Here is a 12,034-nt window from a genome sequence, read left to right on the forward strand (position 1 = left end):
GGCGACAAATGAACAACACGAGGTGTGAAAAGGAGGGAGAAAACCTCAGAGCTTTTTTCAGGGCCACATTGAAAAAAAAATAAATATATATATATATACACATATACATATTTTTTTTACATCGACGTGGCACCGTGGCAAAAAAAACTGACTGGTATTGAGGACAGGAGAGGAACTCCTGTATGGGCTAGAGAGAGAGCACAGGATTGTGTCTGGGCCTTTTGGGTCTCGTAGGCAACCAGGCCTGGAGGTCTGGGAGTGCCAGAGTTGGGGGTCACTGTAACATCCAGAGGCTCCAATTCTTGGTTCCTGGAAACATTTTGAGGTCTGTCAAGACAGCCTTGGGAGAATGAAGGAAGATGTAGAAAAAGTAGGTGGAGTGTAAGTTAATCATTCAAGATAATGCTTACATTCTTTAGGCTTCATGTAATCTTACCTATGATACAAAAATATACCATTTGATTACATTTAGAATCCTAGCAATAGTCCTTGCCCTAGGGGGAGAAAAAAAAGCTAACATATCTTCTTATAATTATTAGGGAATCCAACACGTATAAGTGCCCGGCTAGCTCAGTCGGTAGAGCATGAGACTCTTAATCTCAGGGTCGTGGGTTCGAGCCCCACGTTGGGCGGCTGCTTTCTGTTTTTTAAGTCATTCAGTGCTTGTCTATTGATCTCTGCACACTCCTACTACCCAGAAGTAGGGAAGCAGTCTGCTTCTGTAAAGACTTACAGCCTTGAAAGCCCTATGGGGCAGTCCTACTCTGTCCTACAAGAGTGGCAATGAGTCAGAATTGACTGACGGGTTGGGTTTCGGGTATACTAACCAAGAGGAAAGCAGTTCAAATCCACCAGGCGCTCCTTGGAAACTCTATGGGGCAGTTCTACTCTGTCCTACAGGGTCGGTCGCTATAAGAATGGACTCGACGGCAGTGGGTTTTGGTGGGTTTCCCCAGTAATTTCAAATACAAGGTCACACACCGCTGTCAGGCAAGGCGCATTTACAGAGGTAGACGCTTTCAAGATGAAGTATGCAATCATGTAATTACCGTAAGTAGCTTCCATTTTATGGAGTTGAACGATTCCAACAATTCCTGAGACTCCTGAAGAGTTTAGCTTCGGCGCCTCCTCGGAGGCTAGTTAAACACAAAGATGCCTAACTTCCACCTGGTTTAGGATCTAGGTCTGTGTACGCATGCATGGGTGCTGTATATTTAACAAGATCCTCGGGTGATTCTGAAGCACAGCTCCCACTAAAACAGGATGCAGGGGGAAAGATAGATGTTGGAAAAGGTAAAGCCTGAAAGTGAAGACAGTCCAAGCAAAGGGAACAGTTTGCTGGGCAGAGGCTCTGAGGCAGCAGTGTCCATGGAGTTTTGAGAAAGGAGGCTCCGCTTTTGGGCCCAAACAGGTGTCAATATGGAATAATGGGAGGTGAGTTTTCTATTACCACTGTCATACACCGTTGTCAGTTCCTTATCACCCATACCTAGGCTGCACCATAGATCTCCCAATAGTTGGTGATAGACTATATGCCATTTCCCAAACTTTTTTGATTCTGTATTCGAAACTTATGTCAAGGGACACTTTGAAACGCTGGTAAGAGCAAAGTGTAACTTGCTAAAAAAGCAAACGCTTGCTTTGATTCCCATGACTACTTAATTGAGAATGACAACCAATTAATTTACAACTGATCTTAGCAAACGGATATACATTTCAGAAATCAGAAGATTAGGACCTTTATAAAATCATCTCTATGGAGGGGAAAAATCTAGGATGTAATGCCCAGGTTTGATTTTGTGTGTGTTTACAATATTCTGATTGTTTATATAATCAGGCCAGTAGGAATACTAGCTCTTCGTTCTGCAAGCCACTGTAACCATTTGGTCTTTATCAAGCCTTTATAAGGCTGTGGAGACTGCAGAGCATAATGACACTAACCCACCAAGATTCTACATCTGCACTATCCAATATGTTTGTTAGCCACGTGTGGCTATTTAAATTTAAATTAACCAAAACTAAGTAGATTTAAAATTCTCTTCCTTAACCACACTAGCCGTATTTCAAAAGCTCAACCACATGTGGTCAGTGGCTTCCATATCTGACCCACTGGTACTAAATCACATCAAAAAGTTCTATTGGACAATGCTGTTCTATGATTCTTTAATGATTCCATACTCATGATTTCTAAATTGTGTGCCACGGAGCCCCTGAGTTGCTGTAGTCAGCTCACAGGGGTGCCATGGGATATTTAAAAAATATTTTTTTGTAATTTTTATTGTATACACAGAACATAAACCAATTCAACAGTTTCTACACATACAGTTCAGTGGCATTGCTTACATTCTTCAAGTTGTACACCCATTCTCACCCTCTTTTTCTGAGTTGTTCCTCCCCTATTAACATATACTCATTGCCCTCTAAGTTTCCTATCTAATCCTTCAAGTTGCTGCTGTCGATTTGATCCCATATAGACAGATCTTAAAAGAGCATAAAGCTCAAGGCAGACATCCCTTTACCAGTTAAGCTAAACCATTTTTTGGTATTAAGGAGACTTCAGGGGATATTTTTGGTTTAAAGAGTATCTCAGTGCATTAATTTTGGGCTTCATCCAGCCTCCACGGCTCCAGAAATGCTGGATTCCATGAGATTTAGAAATTCTGTTCCATACTATTCCTCTTCTGATCAGGATTCTTCTATAGATTTTTTTAAATCAAAACGTTCAGTAATGGTAGCTGGGCACCATCCAGTTCTGGTCTTGTGGCAAAGGAGGAAATTGTTCAAGGAGGCAATTAGCCACACGTTCTATTCTATTTCCTTCTATTCCTAACTCTCCTTCCTCTGTTGCTCCAGGCAAATAAAGACCAATTGCTGTGAGATATTTTAATGTTTTAAGAGAAACATAGTAACATCCGCCAGGAACTAGCTCTGGGTAGTTCAGTTTCAGCATTGGATAGTGCTACATTCCTTTTAATGATGCCACATCTTTGGAAAGCTGGGTTTTTGGCAGTTGCTGTGATTAAAACGTACACCATGAACATCAATATGGAACACGAAGAGTGGGGGTAGCGGTGTCCGGTCTGATGCCAAGGTTAGAGAAGTTGTACAATGCCCAACAGACACACACATCCCTTTACTTGGTAACTGTGGTTATTTAAGTATGAAATAAAAAATACTGTCTTCAATTCACGTATTTTTTCAAATGGCTAGAGGTTGTTAGAACATAAATACCTGGAACTACCTACTTAATAAATGGAATTGTTATTTATTTATTGGCCTAGGGACACTGTGGGGAAAAAAAAAGGGATTAAAGGTGCCAGGAACTGGAAAATTCTGGGCATCTCTGTACTCATCTCTTTACTAAAATGCCACTTCTTACCAGCTGTAACCTGGAAACTTGTGGATTCCATCTTCCCTTATAATGATGTAGAGAAGGAATCCTAGACATTAAGGCTTTTTAACCCTCTTAAATGTTCATAATTTTTTAAGATACTGCTTAACAAGATTTAGTAATTAAATTAGCTTCATGAGTAAATACGGCCTGCTTGGTGGAACATGCTGTTTTAAAAATTCTTTTAACCTTTCTTCCTCAAAGCATAGTGGTTTAAAACAAAAACAACAAAGAACAAAACCTCTCTCAAAAGAATTTGTGTTTAGGACATATAAATACAACTCTACGCGATTACAGACAACTAAAAGGAATAGGTTGATAACTACTGAATACTGCATTTTAATTCCTAAGATATTTGATCCATGAAATTCATGTTCATAAAACTCACATGCTCCTTATTTTAAAATTCAGTTTATTTCTTTATGTAAGTAATACATTCACAATGTTCAAATATAAAAAGCATAAAGCGAAGTCTCTCACTCAACAGTTTAGTTACCACCTCTTCAAAAAACAGAAACAGAACAAAACCCCTGAACAACCCAACCACTGTTATTAATTTTGTCTATATCCTTCCAGGACTTCTTCATACATAAACTAATAAATACAAATTTTTTATTTTCCCCTTTTTTATAAAAAGATAACATACCACTGTTCTGTACAATGCATATAATCATCAAAGATTTTTTCATATCAGCACATAAAGCACCCCCTTCCTCCTTTTTTTAGAGCTGTAGTCTTCCATTATATGGATATGCCATTTCTTTTATCAACCTTGTACTGGTGGTCTTTAGGGTGTTTATGCCATTAAAACACCACAGCAGCGAATAACTTCCTATAGGTCATTCTGCACATGCACAAGGAGATTGGTTGAATAAAAACCCTAGAAGGTGGGGTCAAAGGGAACGTGCTTTTGTAATTTTATAGATATTGCCAAACTGTGCTCCACAGAAATTATATCAATTCATTTTCCTTAAGTAATGTCTGTTTCTTCACAGTTTCACCAACCCAGTGTTCATTTGGCCAGTCTGACAGGTAAAAAATAGTATCTCAGTATTTTTTTTTTTCTTATTAGGAGTGAAAGTGAGCATCTTTTCACCTTTTATAAGTCACTTACATATCCTTTAAGTGAATATCTGTTAACAATATGCTCTTTCTAAGTAAGCTCTGGGTACTTCAACAAGGTAAATGAATTGGGGGGAATTGCCCAATAGTACCCTTGATCATCTACCTGCCTTGTGGGCCTTCTGTATCTCTCACCGGCAGAAGCCAGAGGTCTGAGCAGTACGATGAGTCAGTCAGCAGTCACATACATAGCTATATGATAGAAATGGAAAACCATCTTAAAACCTGGCAAAGTATTTAAAGACAAACACAATAAATTTGTTAGTAATATGTATGTGTAGGACAATGCATTTGGACAAGTAAAGCAAAGTAGACAACGTAAGACAAAATATTAGATATTTAATTTGTTGTTGTTAGGTGCTGTCGAGTCGATTCTGACTCACAGTGACCCCTATGTACAAAAGAATGAAACACTGCAATTTAGTCCAACATGAACTGAGCACTCACTGGTCCCAAACAATATGTTGAGTATGGAAGATAGAGCAAGACCCAATAGTTGCCTTTAGGAGCTTGGTTTTTCCCACTTCCATTCCATTCACCCTACCTCTGAGAGAATTATCCTTCCGAACACAGATATGATCTAAAGATGCTTCTCACCTGTCAAGAAAACTATCTGCTCTCAGGACTTATTCTGCTAGAGCCAAGACTGTGCAGATGAATGGCATAATAAAGGTCTCTAGATGTAGCAATTTCTTTTCATAGAAAATGGCAACCAGCTATTCTTCCTCTCTACCAACGACAGAACAGCAGAAAATGTGTTTAAAATATACCATAAAGGATACAGCTGAGATGCAGCAAAAATTTGTTTGCCAGACAGTGAGATGATTTTGCGGGGGCAGGTCACAGAACTTCCTAAAGAGAAAATTTTTTTCTTTAACTTCATTCTGATGGAGCAGTTTATAGCAGCATTTCTCAAAACATGTTCTAGTATCACACAGATCATTAAGGAAGGTTACTCTAAGTAAAGATTCCGTTGCTAAGTGTACTTCAAAAACACTAGCTTTGAGAAAGCTAAACATGTTCCTTTACTGGAGGACTTCACAGAGCCTTGACTCTGCTCTAAGCCTTGTGAGTATCCAAAAGGGGTGTACTGCGCATAGGTACGTAGATACAGCTTTTGCCACTTAAAAATTTTTCTGTGCTAGGCAAATCAATTACATGATCAGACTCTCAGTCTCCTATTAAAGGGGAGTAATACTTGTTCTGTGTATTCAGCTTACAGGGTTGTTATGAGACTCAGCTAGGATAATATCTGTGAGTGTTTTCAGAGCACACAAATCACCTTTTGGACATAACACCTGAACTCCACCAATAGGTGACCTTCTTCGGGACATACTTTATCATCTGAGAATACATCAATGTTTAATGCACATACAGGAGACTCTAGGGAGGCTTCAGAGAGGGAAAACAGTAAAATAAAGAGAGGTAAGAAAAAGGACACCTTCTCCTTGATGCCTGTAAGAATCCAAGTACCGGGCAAGAAAGTGCCTTCCACAGTTCTTAGCTAAAGAGTCCACAGGTGTAACAATTAAAAAGGGAAATGCTCCAGCTAGCAATCCTGCCCTGTCCCAGGGCTGCACTGTGAGGACGGGCCAGGTGACTGAGGATAGACCTAGACTAGCCACACTGAAAGAAGGCCTCTCCGGGGAAGTCTCCACTCTCCACATCACTTTGGAAGACTGTGTGCAAGGACATGTAGCTGAAAGGATTGGGAATAATCAGGAAATAGGTTATCTCAGATTTCTTCCACATTATCTTTCACCGAATTCTTCTGCAACTCAAAGTCTTCTCGGAGTTCTCTACGTTGTACCCTTTCTCCACGAGACTCAACCAAGCCACTTGATTCTGTTTCTACTTGCTGTGTTTGGCATCAATGCCCTAAGATATTACATGGATTCTTCTAAAGTCAGAAGGGATCTTGACTGGAGCAATAAAATCTTGGACAAATCACCTCTCTGACAATATTAATTCCTACCTCATAGTTTTTTATTCACTAAAATTTTTTTATTTAGCATTAACAACAATTATCATTTATTAAGACCTGCCACAGGCAAGGCACTATGTTGTGTGCTTGCAAGCTAACCATGAACACAACAAGACAGACATAGTCCCTGACCTGTCAGTGAAGGGTATGTAATGTCTAGTACTGAGCAGATACTTTGGAGTGTTTCCTTACAGCTATGTAATGTCTAGCAAAGTTTTATAAACTTTACCATTTAATTTTCTTATATCCTGGTTCTTTTGGTTTTTCCTCTTTTTAATCTTACAGTTCTAGCATAGAATACATTTGCTAAAAATCATGGAGGCTTAAGAAGTTACAAATCAATTTAAACAAACAAAAAAACTCAAGGAAAAACATCAAATTTTACCCTGGAAATACTGATGCTAGTTGTTAGTTACAAAGTGCATTTTAATCTGGTTATGACAGTCCTTGTCATGGATTGAATTGTGTCCCCCCAAAATATGTGTCAATGTGGCTAGGCCACGATTCCCAGTACTGTGTGGTGGTCCTCCATTTTGTGATCTGATGTAAATGCCCTATGTGTTAAATCCTAGCCGCTACGCCATTGGTTATGATCCTATTTTGGAGTGAGCTGTCCATTATGTTAATGGGCAGGACACAATCTACAGGACTAGTTTGTATCTTGAGTCAACCTCTTTTGAAATATGAGAGGGGTGAGCAGAGAGGAAAGGGACCTCAGTACCACCACAAAAGAAGACCCAGGAGCACAGTGAGTCCTTTCGGCATGGGGTTCCTGTGATGAGAGGCTCCTAGACAGGGGAAGACTGACGACCAGGACTTCCCCCAGAGCTGACAGAGAGAGAAAGCCTTGCCCTGAATCTGGCGACCTGAATTCAGACTTCTAGCTTCCTAAACTCTAAGAGAATAAATTCCCATTCGTTAAAGCCATCCACTTGTGGTATTTGTTACAGCAGCACTAGATAACTAAGATAGTCCTCATGTTAGATATTTGCAATTAGTCTATGAGGAAAAGTGATTTACCTTAAGGCAGGGCAGCTGTTGACAAACTTTGCCATGTGTAATCATTTTCAATGTCTGTCTGTGGTCCAGCACATATTTTACACTTTCCATTATGAGCAATCCCATAACCTTGAATTTTAAGTATTCTGAGTCATATGTCCAAAACTGAAATCCTTTAACTCAATGACTCAAACTTATTCTTTGAGCTTTTAAATTTTGTACAGCCTTTGGGGACTGAAACTGCCGTATTTGTCTCTATGTGTTCCCAGGAACTTAGAGTACTGTCTGGTATAATCTGTATAGTCAGTGCTTAATACAAGTTTGTGAATATAAACGTCACTGCTGATTACATATTAATCTCAAAACTCCAACAGCTGAAGTCTTTGTTCAATTATGACACTGAGCCCAACGTTAAGAAAAAAAAATCAAGTAACTTTTAGATCTTGCTTACATATACTTGATACTGGAATGAATCCAAAATAGCTCGCTCTACTTTTGTCGTAAGTGATTTTAATCAATCATGTCCTTCAAAAGCCCTCTCTAGAGAGCTTGTCCCATCTTGGGCTTACTTAATTAAGTTCACCCAAATCTGATCTCCTGTGTCATCTGAATTCCATGTACTTAAGTTTTTTCAGACCTGTTAAGGATTAAATTGTTAACCTTATGCTTCATCTGGTGTATTCTTGAACTCATAGACTCTAAACCTCTCAAGGACGACACCCAGATGAAAGCCTTTCAAAACGTCTTATGTGGGTTCCCCTGCTTGAGCCTGTGGGGTGGGCAGTGAGCAGCAATTTCATGTATTGTGCTTTATAAATGCTATTTCATTTGATATTCAAAACGACCCTGTTAGGATATCTATTATCTTCATCATCCCTACCATGCGTAAGACACAGAGAAGGCAGAGGTCACACAGTAGTGAGAGAAACTGCATTCAAAAGTAGCCTAAGGGGCTCCAAAACCTGTGTTCCGTCCATTCCATCCTACACACTACTAAATGACCTGTCATACAGCTGTAACTTCTACTACCGAAACTCATTATCTACTTCTAAATAGTGTTCAACAGTGTCTATGTATATGATTAGTTCTTGTTAAATATTACAATACCGTACATATTAAAACACATTTCACAGAAGTTGGTTCTGCACTCACTCCCGTCTCTGTAGTGGAGGCCGACACTCCAGTTTCCTGTGTGGAACATCAGCTCGCAAGAACTCCAGGGGTCTTCCCCAACCTCTCAGCAGGCACGCAGTAAACCTTTACTGAAGGAGTGAATGGAAGTTCATGAATGAACAGAAGAACGTTACTTTGCAACATGGGCCGCACTTAAAATAACATTTATTTGACCGACAACTATGAGGGTGCACAGCGCGCATTATAAAACTTCCTTCTCCCATCGCCGGTGTGGTTTTAGGCCGGGCCCGTTGACAGCAGAGCAACTGCCATTGCCTCCCCACCGCGGTCCCCAGCCTCCACGGCCGCACACACCCAAGCCTTCCCCGCACGTGACCCCAGTGACGTCACGTGACCCATCCCGCCTCCGACCCGCTCCCCATCTCCGCACCAATCTTGCGTCCCCGCCCCCAACGGCCCGCAGAATGCCCTCATCGTCTGCTTTCCGTCCACCATTTCCCTCTTAACCCTTCGCAAAAACCACGCTGCTACCAAACACACAGGGAAAGAAAGTGTGTCGGGTGGTTAGAGTGAGGAAGCTGACAAAAGTGTAAAAGAAGGAGAGCTACACGGACCTTCAGGCCAAAACAGCCGTCGGGCGCCGACACAGAGAACTCTCCCGCGAAAATGAGGGGAAGGTCTCGCGATGCTTCCTTTTCCGTGTGCGTTAGGGCGCCGTACCAGTCGTCTCAAAAGTTGTAGCCGCCTCCTAATTAGCAAGTCAAATAAGCCCTGAGCCAGAGCGTAGGTGTTCTCAGATTCCGGCTCCGGCTACTGGGCTTGGGGACCACATGCGCTCCTGACCCTCTCTCGTCTCGCAGGGTTCGGAGGAGGTTGAACCCGCAGGAGAGGTTTCGGAGACTCTCATCTCCCTCTCGCATCTAAGAGTATTTATGAAGGAGAAAAAGAAAAGACCACCAAATCCTTCCTGCTTCCTGTTTTCGTGTTGGGTTATATTTTATTTTGAAAATAATTCTGAGTATGAATAGAAGAATCACACATGATTCCTGACCTACAGGAATACATGTTATTTACACACATCCCTAGGGATCCTCCAAATCTGCCACTTCCCCCTCTCGCTCAAGTCTCCTTGAGGCCTGTCTCAGCCTCTCTGTGAATCTGCTGAAATGTGAGACAAGAGAAAAGGAAGGAAGGAGTGGATCCTGTCTCCCTGCAGGTGCAGGGCTGCACACAAGGTCCCTTAAGTATAAGCCCCAATCCACAATCATAACAATTCATAGACCACACTTGTTATACACTGGATGGTACTAGTGGCAGATCAGACTTTTAATAAGAGGGGTCACGTTCCTTGTGAATCAATATTTATTTCAGGGGAACCCAATTATTATCTTTCACAGTAAAGAGCCTGTGGGGAGAGTGGTAGGAAACAGGGACTCTCTTTAATGACTCTTTTCGGTGAGGCCTTTCTGTCTTGTGTGGAAAACAGAACTGAGGGGGCAAATCGGAAACCAATTTGAAGATCACAGGTGTCCTGTCAGGACATGGCCGGGGTCAGAATCAGGTGGTGGTTGTAGAATTTCAAAAAAATGGAGAAGATTAGAAAACGTTAAGATGACAAAGATCTCAGAACTTTAGAAAAATGCATACGGATAGCTAAGGGAAAGGTACAAATTGAGAGTGATAAGGGAGATGTACTAGTTAAAAAAAAAAAAACCTTTAAAAAGAAATTAATGGAGTCTTTAAAAAAAATTCATATTGACTTTAAAAAATAAGTCGATTATATTTACCAGGCTTCCTCCAGCCTTCAGATTAAGTAATCATCTAAAATGTAAAACTAGGCAAGAGCAACAACAAAGTGGCTACATGTCTTTTCAATGTCATCCTAGACCTACAGCATTTTCAAACAGATTTGCCCAAGGATAATCTCATTCTCTAGTCAGAGAACACTTTTTTTTTTTTTTAATCCGTGTTAATTTTATTGGGTGTGATAATGGTGATGTGGATAAGTATAATAATCACTTAATTTTTTAGATACATGCTAAAGTATTTAGGGTTGAATTGTCATGATCTCTGTAACTTAGACCAAATGGTTCAGCACACAAACAAATGAACACGTTCTTGAAGTTTTATAATTTTAAGTTTTACATTTAGGTGTGTAATCTATATTGAGTTAATTGTTTACATATGGTGAGTTATGGATGGAAGTTCATTTTTTTTGCATATGAATATCCAGTTGTTCCAGTGCCATTTATTGAAAAGACTACCCTTTCTTTACTTAACTGCCTTTGCACCTTTGTTAAAAATCAGTTGACCATATATACATGTGAGTCTTAGTCAGAGAATACTTAAGCTTGAAGTATTTTGGACTGGATAATTTTTGGTTGTGGGAGGCTGTGCATTGTAGATGGTTAGCAGCATTCTTGATCTCTGCGTATTACCTGCCAGTAGCATCTCCTCAACCCTGACAATCTCCTCATGTTGTCAAATGGGAGGCAAAATTGTCGCTGTGGGGAATCACTGCTCTATGAGTATGTGACTTTGATTTACTACTTATTGATTAGGATATTTTACAATTCTGTAAGGGTGAATGAACTTCGTCTGATAAAGGTGTAGTTATTTTCAGCCCTGTTTAAAAAACTACAGTTGTATTGCCCTGTAGGGCATTTTCCAGTCTGTATCTCGTTTAGCCATATTATTACAGCATTGCTTCTTTCAGTGACTATAAATACTGTCTTTCCTATAATTCTTCGAACCAGTTTTACCGTCTTACTGGCTCTCTTACTGAGTTAAGTCTTTTGTCAACTGTTCATCTTTCATTTGTATGAGTCATGCATTTAAAGTTTCAAAAAGTGTATTTTGATAAAACAGATAGTTCCAATTGGAGTGAGGATGAAATAAAATTTTACACTTCATACTGGTCCCACTCAAAATAAGATGTTTCATGAAGACTTTATGTTAATGGCCAAGTTAACTAACAACCTGCTTTTAATATTTACCCAGGAGGAGGGGAATATAAGTCTTTGTACCACAGAAGAGTGAATACTTGTCTCATTGGTCTACTTGCATGAGTGGGGTCATTTGCCCTATACATGTGGTTCCATCATGTGACAAGGTAATGACCTTTAATGTAACTTGAAGATGAACCAAACAGATACCTGACGTTGGATGCCACCTCAGGTGAATTTCTCTGCTCTTTGGTCTATATCTAAGTCTTATAAACCGCTCTTTCGTTGACAAGGAAGCGTAATAGCCATCTGACCTTTCAGTCATAGAAAACTACATTAGAATTTTTCACTTTGCAAAATTAACTGATACTTGAGTGACATATTACTTTCTACCTCTGTGTTAGGGTAGATCAATAAAAAATATATTGTTTTAGCTCCCCGTCGACAGGTTGTTAAGAA

The 12,034-nt window shown here is 40.1% G+C and overlaps 1 long non-coding RNA gene and 1 other non-coding gene across 2 annotated transcripts; one reads left to right on the forward strand and one right to left on the reverse strand.

The window, feature by feature from the left end:
• Window positions 1–559: 559 nt before the first annotated feature.
• TRNAK-CUU (transfer RNA lysine (anticodon CUU)) lies at window positions 560–632 on the forward strand. Its single transcript has one exon. It is a non-coding gene; the product is annotated as a tRNA-Lys (tRNA).
• Window positions 633–3,642: 3,010 nt separating this feature from the next.
• On the reverse strand, window positions 3,643–9,322 carry LOC126077005 (uncharacterized). Its single transcript, XR_007517641.1, has 3 exons — window positions 9,245–9,322; window positions 8,649–8,758; window positions 3,643–5,365 (listed from the first exon to the last, which is right to left on the reverse strand). It is a non-coding gene; the product is annotated as an uncharacterized LOC126077005 (long non-coding RNA).
• Between the last annotated feature and the right edge of the window lie 2,712 nt (window positions 9,323–12,034).

The sequence above is a fragment of the Elephas maximus genome, chromosome 1 (assembly GCF_024166365.1).
Source record: "Elephas maximus indicus isolate mEleMax1 chromosome 1, mEleMax1 primary haplotype, whole genome shotgun sequence".
Classification (NCBI taxonomy): Eukaryota; Metazoa; Chordata; class Mammalia; order Proboscidea; family Elephantidae; genus Elephas; species Elephas maximus.